Source organism: Neovison vison, chromosome 11 (genome assembly GCF_020171115.1).
Source record: "Neovison vison isolate M4711 chromosome 11, ASM_NN_V1, whole genome shotgun sequence".
Taxonomy (NCBI): Eukaryota; Metazoa; Chordata; class Mammalia; order Carnivora; family Mustelidae; genus Neogale; species Neogale vison.
Window position 1 is genome coordinate 200,635,934 of NC_058101.1, and position 18,839 is coordinate 200,654,772.

Below are 18,839 nucleotides of genomic sequence, written 5' to 3' on the forward strand. Positions count from 1 at the left end.
AATGCTTAAATCATTTAAATTGCATCTTTATCAGTAAGAGCCTAAAAATATCAGCAAATGAAATCAGCTGCAACTATGATGTTTTATTTACTGATTTACTCAATTTATGGCTTTTTCTAAATTAGTTATTTTGGTCAGAATGTTTATGGACAATAGATAAAATTAAGTTCCTATTTCCCCATCAATGCATGTTTCTCGCTGAAGCTATTTAAAAATTCCAACCGTGCATGATTTGTAGAGATGCAGCCTAAATTTTGGAGCAAGGGTGTGTAAGTCACAGAAGTCTAATAACGAATGAAGCAAAAATTGCTCTAAATTCCTGAGTATACTTGTAGTTCACAACCCTTAAATATGAAAATAAAACTTTAAATCCATTCTAACATAAATGATTCTTCAAATATTTCATTTTCATGGGTTCCCTCTTGCCCTCGAGTGGGTAAGAGATCTCTTTGTACAGCATTAGAGGAAACCCACATAGTTACCTGGTTCTTTTGTCTCGAGTACTGAAAATACAACCAAGGATTGCCACACATGCAGACAACCAGCCACAGGAAAAAGAGGACCAAGATGAAGAAAGAGATATTAAGAAGACAGACACTGGAATGGCTACTTCACAGAATAAATAGACTTCTGAAATTCTCCCTGAAGGCCAATCCTTTTTTTTAATATTATGTTAGTCACCATATAGTACACCGTTAGTTTTTGATGTCATGTTCCATGATTCATTGTTTGCAAGTAACACCCAGTGCTCCATGTAATCCGTGCCCTCCACAATACCTGACTGCCCATTCTTGATCTTGCTGGCAGAATCATATTTCTCTGCTTTACCTCTAAATATTGGACTCCTTCAGGCTTGGTCGTAGATCCTTCTGTTCTTGATGTCCTGGCTTATCTCATTCAGTCCTGTGGCATCAAGTAACATCAAAACTCCCAGCCCTGTATCTTCACTTTTGACCCGTCCTCTGAAACACAGCCCCATGTATCTACTGCCTACATTGCATTTCCACTTGATAACTAGGTTTACATCAATTTTCATGTGTCTCTCACTGCACCCCAAACCTGCTGTCCTTCCATCTTCCCCATATCTGAAAATGCTCTAGCTCAGTTACTCGAGCAAAAACATGCACGATCTTTCTTCTTTCTTACCTTCCCCATCTGACCTGTCTCACTGCTTCCTCAACCTGGAAGAGTCTTCCCCTAGATCTTGCCATGGTTGGCTTCTGACCTCTCCTGTCTTAACCCGTAGGCCACCTACGTAGTGCACCATCCTCTGAAGACCCAGTCTAAAGGAGCCCGTCTACAAGTCGCTGATTTTCATCTAACCATGTTCTATTACCTTTACGGTAGAAACCACTACCTGAATTGTATTTTTGTGTATTGTATTTACTAGCAATTAGACAGTTTAAGGGGAAAAAATGGTACAAGAAGATCACAAGTGAAGTATGAAATAAACAGAAATGGGCATGAGTTGTGGCGCTGATAAACTCTAAAAGGCATCATATCACACCAGAAAGGAAAGGTAACCCTAACATAACACTTGGCATAATATTGAAAACTATTAGTAGACTCTTAACAATGTAATATATTGTTGACTTAGAGGATACACACCCATATCGACACATATTCTCATGAACACACAGAAACATATGTATAAACAGAATGTATCTAATATGTATAAAGTATTGCAAGACAATGTACACTGAATAAACTTGAACTTGTAAAAGTAACAAAAAGTCAAAGACTAGGGAGAAGAAAAAAGATGGAGAAAAAGCCAAGGGCATTAATAATATAACAGAATCAATAGACAACTGTCTGAAATTGAAGCCAGAAAACAGAGGCTTAGGAAAAATTTTTAAACTCATGAAGTTCTAGAAATAAGCAAGCGCAGAAAAAAATTACCTCTGGGAAGGTGGATAGGAACATAGTTCCTTTGTTCCCCTGATTTTCTGTGCTACAGTATCTGTTCTCAGGTGAAGACATTAGTTGGATTTACAAAAAAGAAATAATAAGCTAAAAAACAAATCACAGGTGCTTCTTTACTTTATTTACAATAAACAGTTTCCATAGGGGCCCCTGGGTGGCTCAGTGCGTTCAGCATCTGCCTTTGGTTAGGGTCAAGATTCCAGAGCCCTGGGATTGAGCCCTACTTGGGGCTCCCTGCTCAGTGGGGATTCTGCTTCTCCCTCTCTCTCTCTGCCCCTCCCCCACCACTCATGCACACTCCCACGTGCACGCTCTCTCTCTCAAATTAAGCGAACAAATAAATAGTTTGCATAAAACATCATTTTCCTACATATCCTGAGCCGAGTGTTCTCTATGTGCAGTATCTACCTCTGTTGCCATATCCTGTGTTTTCCCATCTTAGCCAACTTAGAATGGGAAAAGCTCTGGCCAGGGACATTGATTATCCGTAACCAGTTTGGGTGGGTTCTATTCTTACAGCCCTTCTTTGACTGACAAAAACCTCTTTCCAAACATTAACCTGGAAGGCTCTCTATCAATCATTCACCTGGTTTGGCTTTGCTTGAGTAAGGAGGAATCTCTTGTTCCTGCTCTAGGGTCAGATCACCAAGCTGAGAGGAACTTATTGCTGGATAAGTGAAAGTCAGCCATCATTCCCTTGTCGGAAAGAATCCTGTATGAAGGCCTGCGTTCCTCGGAGAGCCTGGCTCTCTTGGTAATGGGAGTATTTGTTCTTTTTTATTAGTAGTTTCACATCTCAGGATGAAAGAAGCTATCACCACATCTGTGCCTATTGGCTTTGCACTATTTTAAATTGTAGCTTCCAAAGAGGTGTCTACAAATGGTAACAGGAAACAGTGGTGAATAGGTATTAGCCAGAAATCAGTTTCCATACAGCAGAGAGAGGGCTTTCCCTTCTCTGCTCAACGGAGTTCTCAATTAGCAATAATCGCACCTCGGATAAACCTCATTGGCTACGATACTGCCACTGCGCAAAGCTTCAACGCAGTTCTCTAAGGAAGAATTTGTAGGCAAAGCACATGCAAAGTCTTTTACTAGACTGTGCCACAGTCTGGCCAGGCTTGAGGTTGGAAGTGTGTCCCAGGGTCTGGAGAGCAATGACCCTAATGGGCCATGACGTACAATAGGGGAAGACAAACTTGCTTCCCTCTTAGCTGCATGTCCATTTACTTATTTATCTTTATTTCTTGTGTAACATTTCATCCTCATTTTCAATCCATTTTATTCAATTAGCTGCCTTCTCTGATTAAAGTAAATGTCAGTTGCATAGTCAGAGGCGTCCTAGGGTAGGTGAAGCAGAAGCCTGTGATATATTCTAAGCAGGAATATATGGTATATATTCTAAGCAGGAATATATGGTATGATGCTGGCATACCATAAAACTGCTCAGTGGACCTGAAACTAAACAAGGCTCTAATTCTGGACACTGACTTAACTCTCCCCTCTATTGTCGTGATGTCCTTCTAACACACAAATTTCCAAACCTAGAAAAATTATGTTGGCAGGTTGCATCAAGGAAAATTCAAATAATCGTACCGATGGTATCTGTAGGTACATATTATTCTTGTGTCCAAGATGAAGAGGTAGGATACGAAGTGGTTTAGGGGTAACTATGACCCTTTCCTTGTGTTGTTGTAGGTTTATCGGTTGTACTAATGACATGGTTGTACACCCTTAACATTTTAATGTACAACATTTACTTTATAACGTGCTTCAACAACTATGCCCAGCCTGAACACATCTGAGTCAGAAAATAATTGGTCATTATGCTGAGGCACTAATTGGATATAATGGTATAAAGCAGTGGGCAGGAACCCATTTCCAGGCTAGGGCATGCTCCTAGCCAACTGCCCACTATGCATATCTTACTGGGACTGTACTATTTCCTCCTTTTCCTCATATGAATGTCCTGGTAAAATACATATTCCCTGAGCATAACTGTAAGTAAAAAAAAAGGTAAGAAAAACAAGATATTTTAAAACTACATGCACATTGAATAAACTCCATTTGATAATCTCGGCATTGGAACCACCTTTATAAAAGGGGTAATTCAGATAAAAACACTGTCAATAATCATAAAAAACACACAAAGAATAAGTGTCATTTCCTCATGATTTCTGTTTTCTGGGTTTCCCTTACTCAGTTTCTCCAGCTATACAGATCACTTACTTTTGTTCTCTTTCTGTTTTTTAATTGGATGAAAAACATCCAATAGCTGTATGTTTGATCTCAAAATACTTTATCCAAGGCCTATTATTTTTTCTAAAAGAGTTTCATGCTATTTTTATTTGTGCTTCTCCACATAGCAGGAGGAAACTTCAGTGTGCATTTTAAAAGTTAAAAGTCCCCCCAAATAAACATGGGAAAATATATTAGGACTAGAGTAAATGGAGATTCTTGATTTTCAGATAAAGGAACCAAGGATAATTGCATTGTTCCCTCTCTCCACATTAGATTTGGAAATCTAAAATACGTCAGCTTGGGTACTGTATATCTGTAATTATTGGAAAAGTTATGTGCAAAATCACTGACATACAAGCTAATATTTTAAATAAATCTTACACAAAATGTTATTAATATATTAAATATTCATATGAACATCACAATTAGAATAATAATTTTTGCACTTATATAATCTGTTTCTGAGTTAATTTAAAAAAATTAAATCTGTGAAGTTATGTCTGTGTAAGAGAGCTAACATGCTTTATAAATGAGTATTGGTCTCTGTCTTCACAGGGAAACATTTAACATGGAGTTTCTAGCAAAGTATAATAAAAATCTGTTTATGTCTGTTCTGTTCATATCATGATAATCAACTCGTAATCCCATAAACTGTAACACACTTGGTGTTGGACTTCATTCCTCTATTAAGTTTTCATTGACACTGCAGACCATGCACAATAAAATCGCTACTCTGAGTGTGCATTTCCATTGGTATGTGAGAACTGTGATGGAGAAATGAAATCTGAATCACAAAGAACCGTACCAGTAAGTTTACATCCATCCTGAAGGCCTCCCCATCTCCACAGAAGCACATTTTCTGGGCAAAGAACCAATGGACTTCACAAGCGCAAAAAAGAGATAAGGAAGAGATAAGGAGCAGTGTCGCTATAAAGCTACATATTAAGGTTGCCACAGCACGAAAGGTTTAGTCCCCAATCCCCCACTGCAGTTTATCTTAAGTTTTATGAAAACATGTGTATTTGCTTATGAAATACTATGACAAAAATTTGATGCTGTAAAATTGTCTCAGAATGTCACCTGAGCCATGATCTACCATTACTCACAAGGACAAAAGGTTCCACTGCCATTTATAAAATAGTTTAGAAAAGGAAAAAGCTAACTTGTTAAAAGGGCTTAGTTCTAGGCATCCTTATGAAAGTCATCCATCTTAATCTCCAGTCAAGCAAAGGCACTTAATTTCTGTTTCATTACTTCATAAAAACAAAGGTTTTCCAAACTCTTTAACACAAATGGCCAAAAGAGTTTCAACAGTTTTGTGTACAAATTTACTCTTGTTCTTCCCACGCCCTTCACCCCAAATTCCAAACCTATTACATTAGAATTTCTGGAGGTAAATTCAATTGAATTATTTATACATACATGTACATATGATATTAAATAATATTGAATATTATGGAATGCATGTAAATTATATGTATATATTTATACATATATATGTATATATTTGTACACACACACACACGAGCATATATATATTTATATATAGTCTGTAACTTGAAGCCACACTATAAGTTGAGAAACTCCTGGTTAAAATGGTAATGTTCTTATGGTTTGGAATTGTTTTGCTTTTTTCCAGTTTATTCATTTTGTTTCATGGGTAAGGTTTATATTTTCTTAGTCTGAGGTTTCATCTCCTTTGTCATTCTAGAAAAGTATCATCCTTTATGTGAATATTCTCTTCTATATTCCCTCTATTCTATCCTCCTGGATGTTAATTAATTAATTAAAAGCATTCCTCTTTCTCATTTCCTTATTTCTTCATCTCATTTTCATTTCATCGCCTCTCTTTCCTCCCTTTCTTTATATATATATACACACGTGTGTGTGTTGCACAATTATTTTTAGATCTTTTTCTTCAGTTGTGTCTGATCTGCTGTTAGTCTATCCATGAAGACTTTAATTGTTTTATTTCTCAAATTTAGAAGTTGCATATGGTTCATTTCTTTGTTTTTGAGTTTTACATTTGCTTAGCTGATTATCTTACTGTTTTTGTAAATAAATCATAGACATGTATGTGAAGTTTTAGATTATTATTAATTATTTTCAATGTGAGCAAGGTGTCCTGTATACTAGCATGGTAAATTCAAACTCTAAACCCATTTGAAGGCAGTTGAGTGAGTGTTCAGGAACTCTATGTGCAAATGGAAGACTGTTTCCCCTAATTAGAGTTCAGATGAACACATCTGTCTTTTCCATTTGCTGAGTAGCAAATTAATTTCAAATATTGCCTTTGAGAGTATAAAACTCGAAGGGTCACAGCCCTACATTTGGAGATCTCAGTCCTTCCCTCTTCTCCACCTTGCAAGGATCCCGAGGTCATGTATACTTTCCCTACACAGTCCCGAAAAATATGTCTTTTGGTTAAGGACATTGGCACATGCCTCTCAGGGCAACCATAATTCAGCATTTCTCACCTCTTCTTCAGCTTCCTTGTCATTTGGGGGTTTGGGAATTACCCTTTCCTTCTTGAAACTCAGCTACATTGTTAAACAATTTTTTTTTTTTTACTGTGTATTCAGCATTTCTAAGGTTTTGTAGGTTTCTTAGATTACTTACTATTTCTAGAAGCAGTCATCACTTTATTCATTAAGTGAACATAATACCTTTCTCTTCCATTTTCCAGAGAGAAAAGAATAAGTCAGATCAAACAGTAATTGAAAGCTAAAAATAAGTGAAGTGATAAATAAAATAGCTTCTAGGTAACTAGGTAGGAAGAGCGGATAGTAATTTTTGATCCAATTGTTGGCTAAATGTAGGCACTGAGGTCACCACATACACTGGAGAATGTCTGTGCACAAGCGAGAACACAGGTTTGGTCCAGTGGATGCAGAAATCCCCTCAAGGAGCAGAGAGAAATAGATTCATCCCCCCTGGAACCTCTGTGTCCAGCCTCCCCATCACGATGCCCCTGCCATCTCTAGGAAAAGTTATTCTATCTATCTATCTATCTATTTATTTATTTATTTATTTGACAGCGATTACAAGTAGGCAGAGAGGCAGGCAGAGAGAGGAGGAAGCAGGCTCCCTGCTGACCAGAGAGCCCGATGCGGGGCTTGATCCCAGGACCCTGGGATCATGACCTGAGCCGAAGGCAGCAGCTTTAACCCACTGAACCACCCAGGTGCCCCGAAAAGTTATTCATCTTGGGCAATCTTTCCCTTCCTTTCTGAAATGCCACAGTATTACTGAGCCTTAGTCTTTTCAGCCACTGCCTCAGTATTCGAGGCCCTAACCTGTTGAGGGACTTCCCATTTCCACCTTGCACCTGGGACGTGCCTGACGTCAGGAGCTCTTCCGTTGCCTCTGTCCACCACTGGATGGCCACCAGCGCGGCATGGAAATGAGTGTGTGATGGAGTTCGGACTGTTCCCCAATAAGCCCTCTGTACTCTGCGCCACTGGAGAAGGCATGACCTCACCCCCTGGTCCGTCTGCCACTGCGTCCAGAGCCTATGTGTCAGCACACCTGGCTGTCCCAGACTCTGGAATGTTCCCTGGATTCCACATCCTGAACTTGCTGGCCACGGTAAACCTGGTGAGGTTGGTGGGGGTTGGGGTGATACAGAAGTGTTTGAAGGAAGAAACTTCTTGATGTGACTGACACGCGAACTCTCAAGAACACTGTTCCCTAAGGACTGATTATTTATGCCAAGTACAAGGTAACTGAGGCACCTTGGTGACATAAAAACGTGCTTGCGTATTCACCCCCATAAATTTTACACATATTAACATCAACGTGTTATTATACATGAACAGTTTTCACCTTGTTGATAAACCCTAACCTATATTTAGTCTCACACTGCTATATCTTGACATCATTGATTTTTAAGTGGGTTTATTTTATACAATCCACAAAGAAACTTACTATTATAACATTATTGTGTTATTAACATTAAACACATATAATCAGCATAGTAAATTAGCTACCCCCAAAAAGCCCTGAAATGCATTTCAGAGTATTATTGATGCTTGTATTATCTTCTGTTTTAAATATATACGTTAAATATATATATATATATTTTATATGTATTATATAGGTATTATATATATTTATATATATTATATATGTATTTATATGAAACATAGACATATTATAAAACATAGACAAAATTTAACCTTGTACAGCAAGACACTATTAGCTATCTTCTATTCAATTCCTTCATCATTCCAGGCAAGAACCTCAGATTTTATCTCCACATCCACGCTTCCCCACAGATCCCGCGTCCCATTTCAATGTAGTTTCTGATTTTTCTAAGGTTGACCTCATGCTTTTTGCCAATTACTTGTGCAAGAATGGATATGTGACAGCACTCTGGCCAGTAAGAAATGAAAAGTGGGCGATTCTAGGCATCTGTCCCTCCCTAACAGGAGAAATCTAGAAGAAGAGATAAGGTTTCCTCTCCTGAGGTGATGGAGTGTTCGGATGATAGGAGTATCCCCTGCTGCCCTCTTGCTACTGAGTGGAACAGGGATGCCTGGGTGACTCAGTCGGTTAAGTATCTGCCTTCTGCTCAGGTCATCATCCCAAGGTCCTGGAATCGAGCCCCGCATCAGGCTCCTTGCTCAGTGAGAAGCCTGCTTCTCACTGCCTCTGCTCTCTGCCTGCCCCTCCCCCTGCTTGTGTTTTCTCTCTCTCTCTCTCTGACAAATAAATAAAATCTTAAAAAAAAATTAATAAAATGAGTGAAACTCATGGGGGTAGGAGAGATGGAGGTAGAGAAAGAAGGAACCGACATTAAGTGTACAACTGGGTAGCTGAATAAAACAACCCTACACTTTTTTTTTTTTTTTTAAAGTTTGGGTTTCCTGATAAGTCGGAGATAAATCCCCTTATTGCCTGAGTTGGTTGGAATTGGAGTGTGTGTAACTTGCAGCCAAAATCATGTTAACACATAAACCAGGAGTTCAAAACAACTCCGAACTCCTCAGACGTGCTAATCCAAACGTGACACGGGCCATAGCGGTATTTCTATGTCTCGTAAGATAAACAACAGTGTGATTAACAGAGCTTAAATGTCCCAAGATGAAACTTGAAAGAAAAAGAAATATTAGATTTTTTTTTTTTTTTTCAGGGATGATGGTCTGACAATTTCTATAAGGAATGGGTTGCCAGGCTTTGGGTCTCCATGGAAATATAGATTTGGTTATTTTTATCTTATAAGAAGATAACCAAATTCTAGGTTACATTTGTGTGCTTTCGCACTGTAAAAAAGGGATCTGCTCTATCCAGAAAGCTGGGCAAATTACACACTAATAAGCCCCATTGCATGGTTTTCACAGAGCCTGTCTATTTTAGACATCCTTTAAAGGGATTACTCTGAGAACCCATCTTTCAATTTCTCTTCCTTCTAACTTAACATTATATTCAAATTTAACATCACTTTATACAAACAGTTGAAACCTTGTCACCACATTTGGTGACAACATTCGGAACACCTGCTGCTGTTCCAGTGACAGGCGTGTACCCTGGACTTGAACTAAGGCTACTGGAGAGCCTTCCTGAAGTCACGGGGTGATGAAAACAAGGAATGGTCAACTGAGTCAGCCTTTCTTCCCTGGTACGTCTTCTCTCCTCATTTATCACGGGTGCTTTCCTCCACCGCAGCACTACTGTATAACAAATTACCCACAAAGTGACATCTCAATATATGCCTTCACACAAAAGATCAGAAACACGGCATTCTTCGGTCCTCCCCAACACACGGCTGGAAAAATCCCTAAATAAATGCTGGGGTTTATGAGCGTGACCCTTTGCAGACATGATAGGAGGTTCGCTCTCTTGTCTTTCCATCTTCAATGTTTTCTCCACTTACAGCTCCGGCAGTCGGTAATGAAGGAGGAAGGTCAGCCCTACAGTAACTCTGCACTTGCTGATCTTTAACATTTTCAAGAATGACAGATTCACTTCCCATGCGCTGTACCTGTGGAGACTATTTTAAAAGAACCTGAAGATTTATGCAGCTCCACAAACAACATAGCATAACTTTAAAAAAACAAATGACAGCTGTCTGGTGGTTCACGGCGTCGGATGATTAATGTCACATTTTCTGCAAACAAGGGACTGATTCATCCTTTTCCATCTTCCTAAGGGCTCTTGGGCAAAGGCAAGGTGGAACTTTCATCTGTTCTGTGTCTTATAAGTAAGCATGTTTATAATGATGGCAGCAAATGTACCTTCGGACCTGTCCACTGGGCATTAACCTTGAGCTCGCCATGTGACCAAACACAAATGCCATGGAACAGAGCTAGGAGCAATGACGAGAATGCACTTCAGAAGCTGTGGCAGAGGCTGCAGAGACGACCAAGCCCAGTTTTCTTTTGTGTCTCTCCCAGCCACTGAATAATTACTCGACATGAACCGGAATATAAATCAATGAATGGCCGTATACAATTTTTGTGTACTTGACCTCGTCTAATTCATATAAGAAAATAAACTGTCGCAACGAAAGGGTAAAACAGGGCAGAGCATATTGCAAACACAGAGTTGACCTTAATATTGGAGATGTTTGTTCTTTATTTTTTTTTAGTTATCTTGTTTGCATTACATTAAAATGCTGAATTCTTTTTAAGAAGGAACTTAATGATGAAACCATGTACTTTAATCAAAGAAGTATATCAGGTGTTTTTGGTTCAAGTATTTGAAAATCAAATAGTCTGTAATTTTCAGAAAAGGAATTTGTCTAATCAGGGCAGTATTCCTTCAGGAAGTGTAATTAACCAATACAAACGCAGGCTCCAGAGCCCCTACCTGGATTTTGAGTACCAAGCCTGCCAATTTTTGGCAGGATGCACCCAGAAAAGTTATTTAACAAACTGTGCTTCCCCCGCCTCCTCATTTACTAAGTAAAGCTGATCATAATATTATATACCACAAATATTTGTGAAGATTAGAAGTTAAAAAAACAAAAATCACTTATAACGATGCTTGACATGTAATAGAACCCCAAGATATAACCTGTTAGTACTATTACTCTTCAAAACTGTAGCATCTCAGGGAGTTTAAAATATGAGGATTTTATTTTTTTTTAAGATTTTATTTATTTATTTATTTGACACAGAGAGAGAGAGATAATAAGTAGGCAGAGAGGCAGGCAGAGAGAAGGGAAAGCAGGCTACCCGCTGAGCAGAAAGTCTGATGCGGGGCTTGATCCCAGGACCCTGAGATCATGACCTGAGTCGAAGGCAGAGGCTTAACCCACTGAGCCACCCAGGCACCCCAGGATGAAATTAATTTTTAGAGAGGGAATATGAAATCCACGTACCCGCTGAAGCGTCTACCCATTGGATGTGAAGAAATCAAATATAAGAAGAGACTCTCCTGTACATGAGTTTGGGAAATCTTTCATTTAACAGTATTTATTAGATACTAGTTTCTTGTCACACCCGGATGAGCAGGATGAATGGAGACCCTGACCAGATAGGGTATCTCCTCTCCTGAGGGAGGCCGCCAACCAACAATTCCAGGGTGTGCCTTGTAATGATCAGATTAAACACCACATGATGAGAGAAGGTCACATACTTTTTGGAGGGAAGGTTATTCCAAATAGGGTTACTGAAGAAAGCATGTCTGAAAGTCATATTTTAAGAATGAAAATATACTAGTCTTATAGTCGGGCAAGCAGAGACAGGAATTCATATCTATCATTTACCAGACAATATAATAGGTACCAAGGATTCAGAGGTAACCTTACTGATAAAGGCCCTGACTTCTTTGAGCTTAAACTTTTTAAGCTTAAACTTCAGCTAGAGAGTGATAAAAAAAAAATAATAAAAAAAATAAAGTACATTTAATTTTAAACAAATATGTTACTCTATCTGCAACAGGGAAAAACCAAGGGAGATTTCATTAGAGAGAAACCGTAGCTAGATAAACATTTTAAAAACTTGAATGATAGCTTTGATTGTTGAATGGATCGAGAGTGTAACTGGAAAACACTTGCTGTGGAGGAATCAAATAGAAAGCCCACTGCTTGCTTTTTGTTTGTTTGTTTGTTTTAATATTTTTATTTATTTATCTGACAGAGAGAGACACAGTGAGAGACAGAACACAGGCTGTGGGGGTGGGAGAGGGAGCAGTAGGCCTCCACTGAGTGGGGAGCCCAACACTCTATCGCAGGACCCTGGGACCATGACCTGAGCCAAAGGCAGACACTTAACAAAGGAGCCACTCAGGCGCCCCCCCACTGCTTTCTAAGATCATGTAAGAGATGGTGGTGGCTTTGGCTCAGAGAGGGGCAGTGAAAGGAACAGATCCTGTGGCTCGGAAACATACATTGAACATGAGTAAAATGCGTGATGGGCTCGTTCTGGTGAATGGAGGAAAGGAAAGTAATCAGCAGGACACCAAGATTTCTGGTTTGAGAAACTGCCCAGATAGTAATGCCACTTAACTAGGGAACGGGACAGAATCACACAGGTTAAGTCTGAAATATCCCAGAGATATTCAGTTGGAACTAACAAGTTGACAAGTATAAAAATCTGAGACTCCGCCCACTCTCCTGCCCCCAGGAAGTATTTGAAACCACTGAAATGGCTGTGATTATCTAGGGAAAGAATAGAGATCTAGAATGACAAATGGAATATAACAAAAATAAATGTAGAGATAGCAACTGCCAAAGGGAACCCTTCTTTCATCGGGAACAGGACATTTACTAAATTCTCCAATAGGAAATTTAAAATCTTTAATAGAAAGAAAGGGCGTCAAAAACATAAATATTTCTTCTGTTGATGCTATAAAAGTCTCCTTGTGAAACAATAAGTTTTGCTTTGCTTTGTTTCCAGAAATGTAAAGGAAAATGTTGTGTTGTATCCTAGTTGTTCATAATTTTTTTAGAGCTGTGGTTTAAAGGTTCCAAAAGTGTGTCAGTTCAGTTAAAAAAGAATCTAGGTCAGCACTGAACATTTAAAAAAAAAAAAAAAAAAAAAAAAAAGAAGAAGAAGAAGAAGAAGAAAGAAAGAAAAAAAAACAAGGTAAAGTTAATTTTCCATTTTTGATCATTGGTATATGACATATATGAAGGTAATATGAGTCTTTCTTAATACTTACTTCCTTTTTTTAAAAATATACATTGTGTATCACATACTTTTTTATTACAAAAAGAGGAATAAAGTGAAAAGCATAAATTTAATGATAAAATGTTTCAGTGGGCTCCCAAATATGTTGAAGAAATATCCCTGAGGTTTCTGAAATATTGCATGGCATAAAATTGCTTGATATGCTTTTTTGAAAACATTAACATAATGGAATACAATCAATAGAATCTAATAATTACAGCAAACCCACTTAATTCCCTTAAGTAAACATGTGCTGTACATGCTATACAAATTACTATCCTGTAAAATGCTTAATTGCAATCTATGTAAGGCAATTCATCAGAAAATAAGACTATCTCATTTTACTCTTGAGAGCATTTCAGAATTTATCTACCAGCAGTAGCAATAAAGAATCAAATCTCCACATTCACGCAAGACCAAAGACTGGCAGAAGGAACGTGTAATGTATGATCGCCTTCCAATTCATAGAGAATCAGGTGGCTTCTAAGGAGCAGGTTTCAGAGAAAAAAAGAGGTTTCAACCTGTGGATTTCATTAGAAAACAGTAGTAAGCAAACTGAAAATTGCTATTGGCTTGCATTTTGGATAGCTTTAATATGTGTTTAGGTAGTTGTTTGTTAAATAAACTGACTTTTCCATTTCTACAACAGGTTTCCAAGTTAATCAATGAATTATAGGAGATCTTGTTTGGTACGAAAGAATTCAAAACTGATCTGTGTGTATCTATGTCATTATCTTGTCAGACTTGATCCAATCCCGTCCTTATAGATGATAACTGCAGAAACCAGGAGAGGACCAGAACATTACCTAAAGAATCTATCCCTACTTCCCTTTTCTGCATCTCTATCCAAAAGAATTATTTTAAATAAAATTACGCTGTCATGATTAGATTGATTCCAAACTAAAATGATTAAAGTTTTATCTTGTGAATAAACTCAACAGGGAATTATATTTTCCTCCTGTCTCTATGAACGTCTATTTTATCAGTACCTTATAAGTTAATAAGATGTTTGGTGAATAGCAATCTCTCCATAGGTTTATTCTTCTAAGCACAGTAAAACTTAATTTAATCACAGCTTCAAAATATCATACAATAAAACTAATTTAATTACACTTAGCAATAGCCACTAGACTCATTAAAATGTTAATGGAGCTTATAATTATTAAATTGCTTAATGATTGCTAATAAGAATAAATGACAAAATAAAATTTAAGCACAAAACAAAAATGCCCTCAGGTAAATCTTCTCAACTTCAGTCCCATCTGACATTGTTATATTAATACTCTAAGAAACATGACAGATTTGACACTGGTGATAAAGGACATAATCGAACAATATTCAAAATAAATGCCTTTATGTCCAGCAAAGCCAACCAATTGCTTCATATAAAATTTGACAAACTATCTCAACACGCTAATGCACTGTTGATTAGAAACACAGAAGTAGTGTTAACGGGAGTGAAATTCCTTTGCTCAGCAAATTGCAAATACACATAGCAACGGTACAAGTCTCGATTCATTTAGAATCCTATATCCCATTGTCATTTTTATGTCACTTTTTTGGATTGCGGCAATGAACTACTAAAATAAATAATATTTACTTTTAGATAGTTAGATGAATTAAAATTAATTTTATTTTGAGCTAATTAGGCATCTAGGGCTATTATGAAACTGGGCTCAGAAGTATCAGAAAGTACTAAGAATCCATGATCAGACACCCAAAAGCTTTTCAACCATTCTGTCTAGTCAACACCTACACGAACCAAACTCTACTTCTGCAGTTCATCTCATTCCTTTCCATCCGGCTCATTATTTTCTGGCTATCGTCCTTCCTTCCTTCCTGTCAGCAACTGAAATTGTTCTTATCTCAGGGCCCATGTCGTTTCTTCCACTTTCTAACAACACTTTCCCGCCATGCTTTCCCCAGATCTTACCATTCAGATCCTAGCACAAAGGGTGCCTCTCAGAAAAGCCTTCTTGGATTATCCCGGACTAAAGCAGCCAACTGTTCCCATGTCCAGCCAATCTAGTACATGGCCCGACGATATTTTATTCATAGCATCTACCGCTATCTTAAATTATTTTAGATATTTGCCGACAAGTTTAATATCTGTTTCCTTCCATTAGGATGTTAGATCTTTGAAGGCAATGTCCTGTCCCATTTGCTGCTGCGGTCCCCAAACCAAAGGAGTGTGTAGGACATCGATAATAAAAGTCTATGACTACTATCTGTTGAAAATGTTGGTAAGAATGAGGAAGCTTAGCACACAATTTATTCACTCCAGATTCCTGGGCTGTTGTAGTTGCCTTTGAAAAGCCAAATTAACTATAGGCTTTCCACACAAGCCCATAACTTTTGTGCACACTTAAACTTATCCTGTTAGTATCATTTCATTTGTCCAGACCTGATGAGGTTTTCGGTTCTAATGATCACAGTTTTCTCCCATATAAAATAGTTTTAATATCAACCACGTAAAATGGCTGTAAAATATTTTAAGACATTAGATACTTAAAACTGTACCAGAAGGTGTTGACAAAGTAAAGTGTCCAGTATGTATAAGTTATCCACAGTTAGGCATCACAACTATCATTAATTGGTAGATTAGCTGTATCTTTTAGTCACCACTCAATTTAGAGATAGGACAGGGGAAGGGCAGGCATACTATGACCGAACGCAACAATAACGTGTTTTAGTCAGTGTTATAAATACATATATTATCACAAAATTGAGTTAGAAGATACTGTATGTGAATATGGAGGCAGGATTCATAACATAAATTTACTTGTTCCTATAACAGGCAGAGAAGCGATGGAAATGGAAGTTCCTAATGCCTTCCATTATTGGGCCTCATGTTTGCCCTACAAGGAGCACCTTTGGGAATATGGGTAGTTAAATCTCCATGGACCATTAACTGCTAGCCCCCTGTCTGACACTGCCAGCAAGGATACTATTTGTAATCACTCACATCATGAATTATACACAGAGCCCCTATGGACAAGAATTATGTTTTCAACAGCTCATTTCATTGGGTCACTGATCAACCATCATGTGAGAGTTTTAGCTATTGCCCTGTTTGATTTTGGAGCCAAAGAATAATGAGATGTGAACACCAGTATTGGCCACCGATCGCTCCCCTAGGCTGTGAGATGACATAAAGCATATGGTTATTACTGACTTAATGAAATATGTCTAATTCAAAAGCGAAAAGTCAACACAAAAAATAAGAGCTATGCTTTAGATATGATTCATTTTCTTAATCAAAGCACAACAAAGTACCTTTAAACTTAGCTAACAGAAATCGTAGCACAATGCAATGTAAGTCTTTGTCCCCTTTCTTAGGAACTAAGAATCTCAGTATGAGATGTTGGGAACCTGAGCCTATGATCCCTGATAGGCTGTATTTCGACTTAAGAGAATACTGTAATTTCAAAGAGTGCATCCCTGTGGGGTAGAGATGGGATGGAGGCACAAAGTTGTCAGCAGAGAACTGCACAGATGAGCTAAAAGCCCACAGACACCCACCAAATTATCAGCCTTGTCAAGACACACACTGAACGTGAGAGCTTGATAAGCATGCCTACAGGTGAAGGAAAGCAACTGTTGTGTGCTTGCCAAGTGCATTAACTGCCACACAAGTCCCAGTAAGAAACCCCTGAGCCCAGGTTGATTCTCAGCATTGAGGTCCACACCAGTGAAGGGTAGGGGGTATGGGAGGGAAATGGGTGCTCCAGTGTGTGTCTGGGTGTTTTCTCACCTGGTTCATTTTCATGGTGAATTTTAGGTAAACTACTTTCTCAATAGCTTCTATACTCTCTTATGGAGGCAAAGATTTCTAGAAGAGCAAAAACTTAAGCCACTAGCAAAAAGGCAAATGCATGACAGACCTAAAGGACATAGGAGATCTATATTTGTGTTTTGTGCTGTCAAATGACAGTGAACTACTCAAAACACTCAGCGAGACCAAAGGCACCGCTGGTCTTACCTTGGTGCTGCTGTTACTGTTTCATCCTAATTGAAAGAAGAGGAGAAAAGCAGACCTCCTGGGAGGAGGAAGGGCTTGCATTACCTGATGGCATTTCAAATATATTCGGTGAAAGAACCACAGTTAAGTTTCAGAGTTGACAACAGAAATTTGGCCTATACGGTAGGAAACAGAAGCATTGCAGAATGCACATGCAGATGTAAAAAAAAAAGAAACAAATGGAAATTTAAATCTTTGTAAAGAAATCGTTGTTAAAATAAAGGAATTATCCTCATGGCTTGAAAATGTACTGTTAATTCGAGATGAAAGGAGGGAGGTTGAAGAAGGGGCAGGTACCAGAAGAGCCATCCACCAGGCAGGTGTGCGCAAAACACTGTCCCAAACCCATCCCCTTGCCGGGAGGGCATAAGGCAATAGATCTCTTTGTTAGCAACATTTAAATGCAAACCAATCTAATCTGCCAAATAAAGATACGTACCCCTAGAAGGAAAAACATCGTGAATAATTTGAATAGGATCTTTACTTGGAAACCACTTTCATTGTATTATCAGAAAAAAACGACTTTAATTTGTTTCCAGCTGTGAGTCAGTGCTGCATCCCCTAATGGAATCAAAGGGAAAAAAAAGTATTCCCTTTTGACTCTATATATCTATGGTGTCAGAATACAGCTGATGAATCACGGAGCCAACCACAGTTGCTTACAGCAGGGAAGCAGCGGTATTCTTGGTTAAAAGGTACTTTGTAGCAGCCTTGGGAACAGCTGCAACCACTCTGGAAATGACAACTATCAGAGAAACAGCGCACATGTATATCAAGTTAAGATCTGTTTACAGCAGCTACCAGCAGCAGAGCGATGCTAATACGGCCAATCTGCCTCGGCACTATTGGAAGAAACCCGAAGGAGAGGAGAAGACCTTTTAATGAGACACCATGGTGCTTCTACTACTGAAGGCCAGATGAGGCAGATTGCTCTTATTCCCAGAATCCCTGTTATCTCCCACTGCTGACTGCACATTCCGTGTGTGCTTGGCTGACAGGAGAAAATTACAGGTTGAAAACCCAAGCCTATTGCTAGACATGAGAAATGCCTCATCTTCCTAAACCCAAACCTAGGGTAGAAAATAATCAACCCCTCTAGTTTTCATCTTCTCCAGAGAAAGGAGCAGAAAAGTTGAGCACGTTCTTTGGAATTCTAGCAAGGCAAAAAGAGGAACACGAGATCCGCCACCACCACCCCCGCCCCCACCTCCTGCCTGGTAGTCCACGCACGTCTGCGATGGCTGTCAACCCACCGGGGACCCCGCGTAATTATGACTGAGCGGAAAAGGGTGAGAAGGGACAGATCCCAAGGTATTCATTATGGCTGTTGCCGATTATTCGGGAACCCGAAGTCAATCATTTAAATTAAAAAATCACAGAAAGGGCGGGTAAAACAGATGGAGTCCTGTCATCCAAATGACAGGCTATACGAGTGGTAGGGGGTGGATTTGGAAAAAAAAAAAAAAAAAAACAGAAAACACAAAAAAACAGAAAGTCACACATGCACACAAAAAAACAAAATCAAGAAGTGAATGTTT

The 18,839-nt window shown here is 38.6% G+C and overlaps 1 pseudogene; it reads right to left on the reverse strand.

Annotated features, from left to right (window-relative positions):
• Nucleotides 1–2,782: 2,782 nt before the first annotated feature.
• LOC122890630 lies at nt 2,783–2,962 on the reverse strand (annotated as a pseudogene).
• Between the last annotated feature and the right edge of the window lie 15,877 nt (nt 2,963–18,839).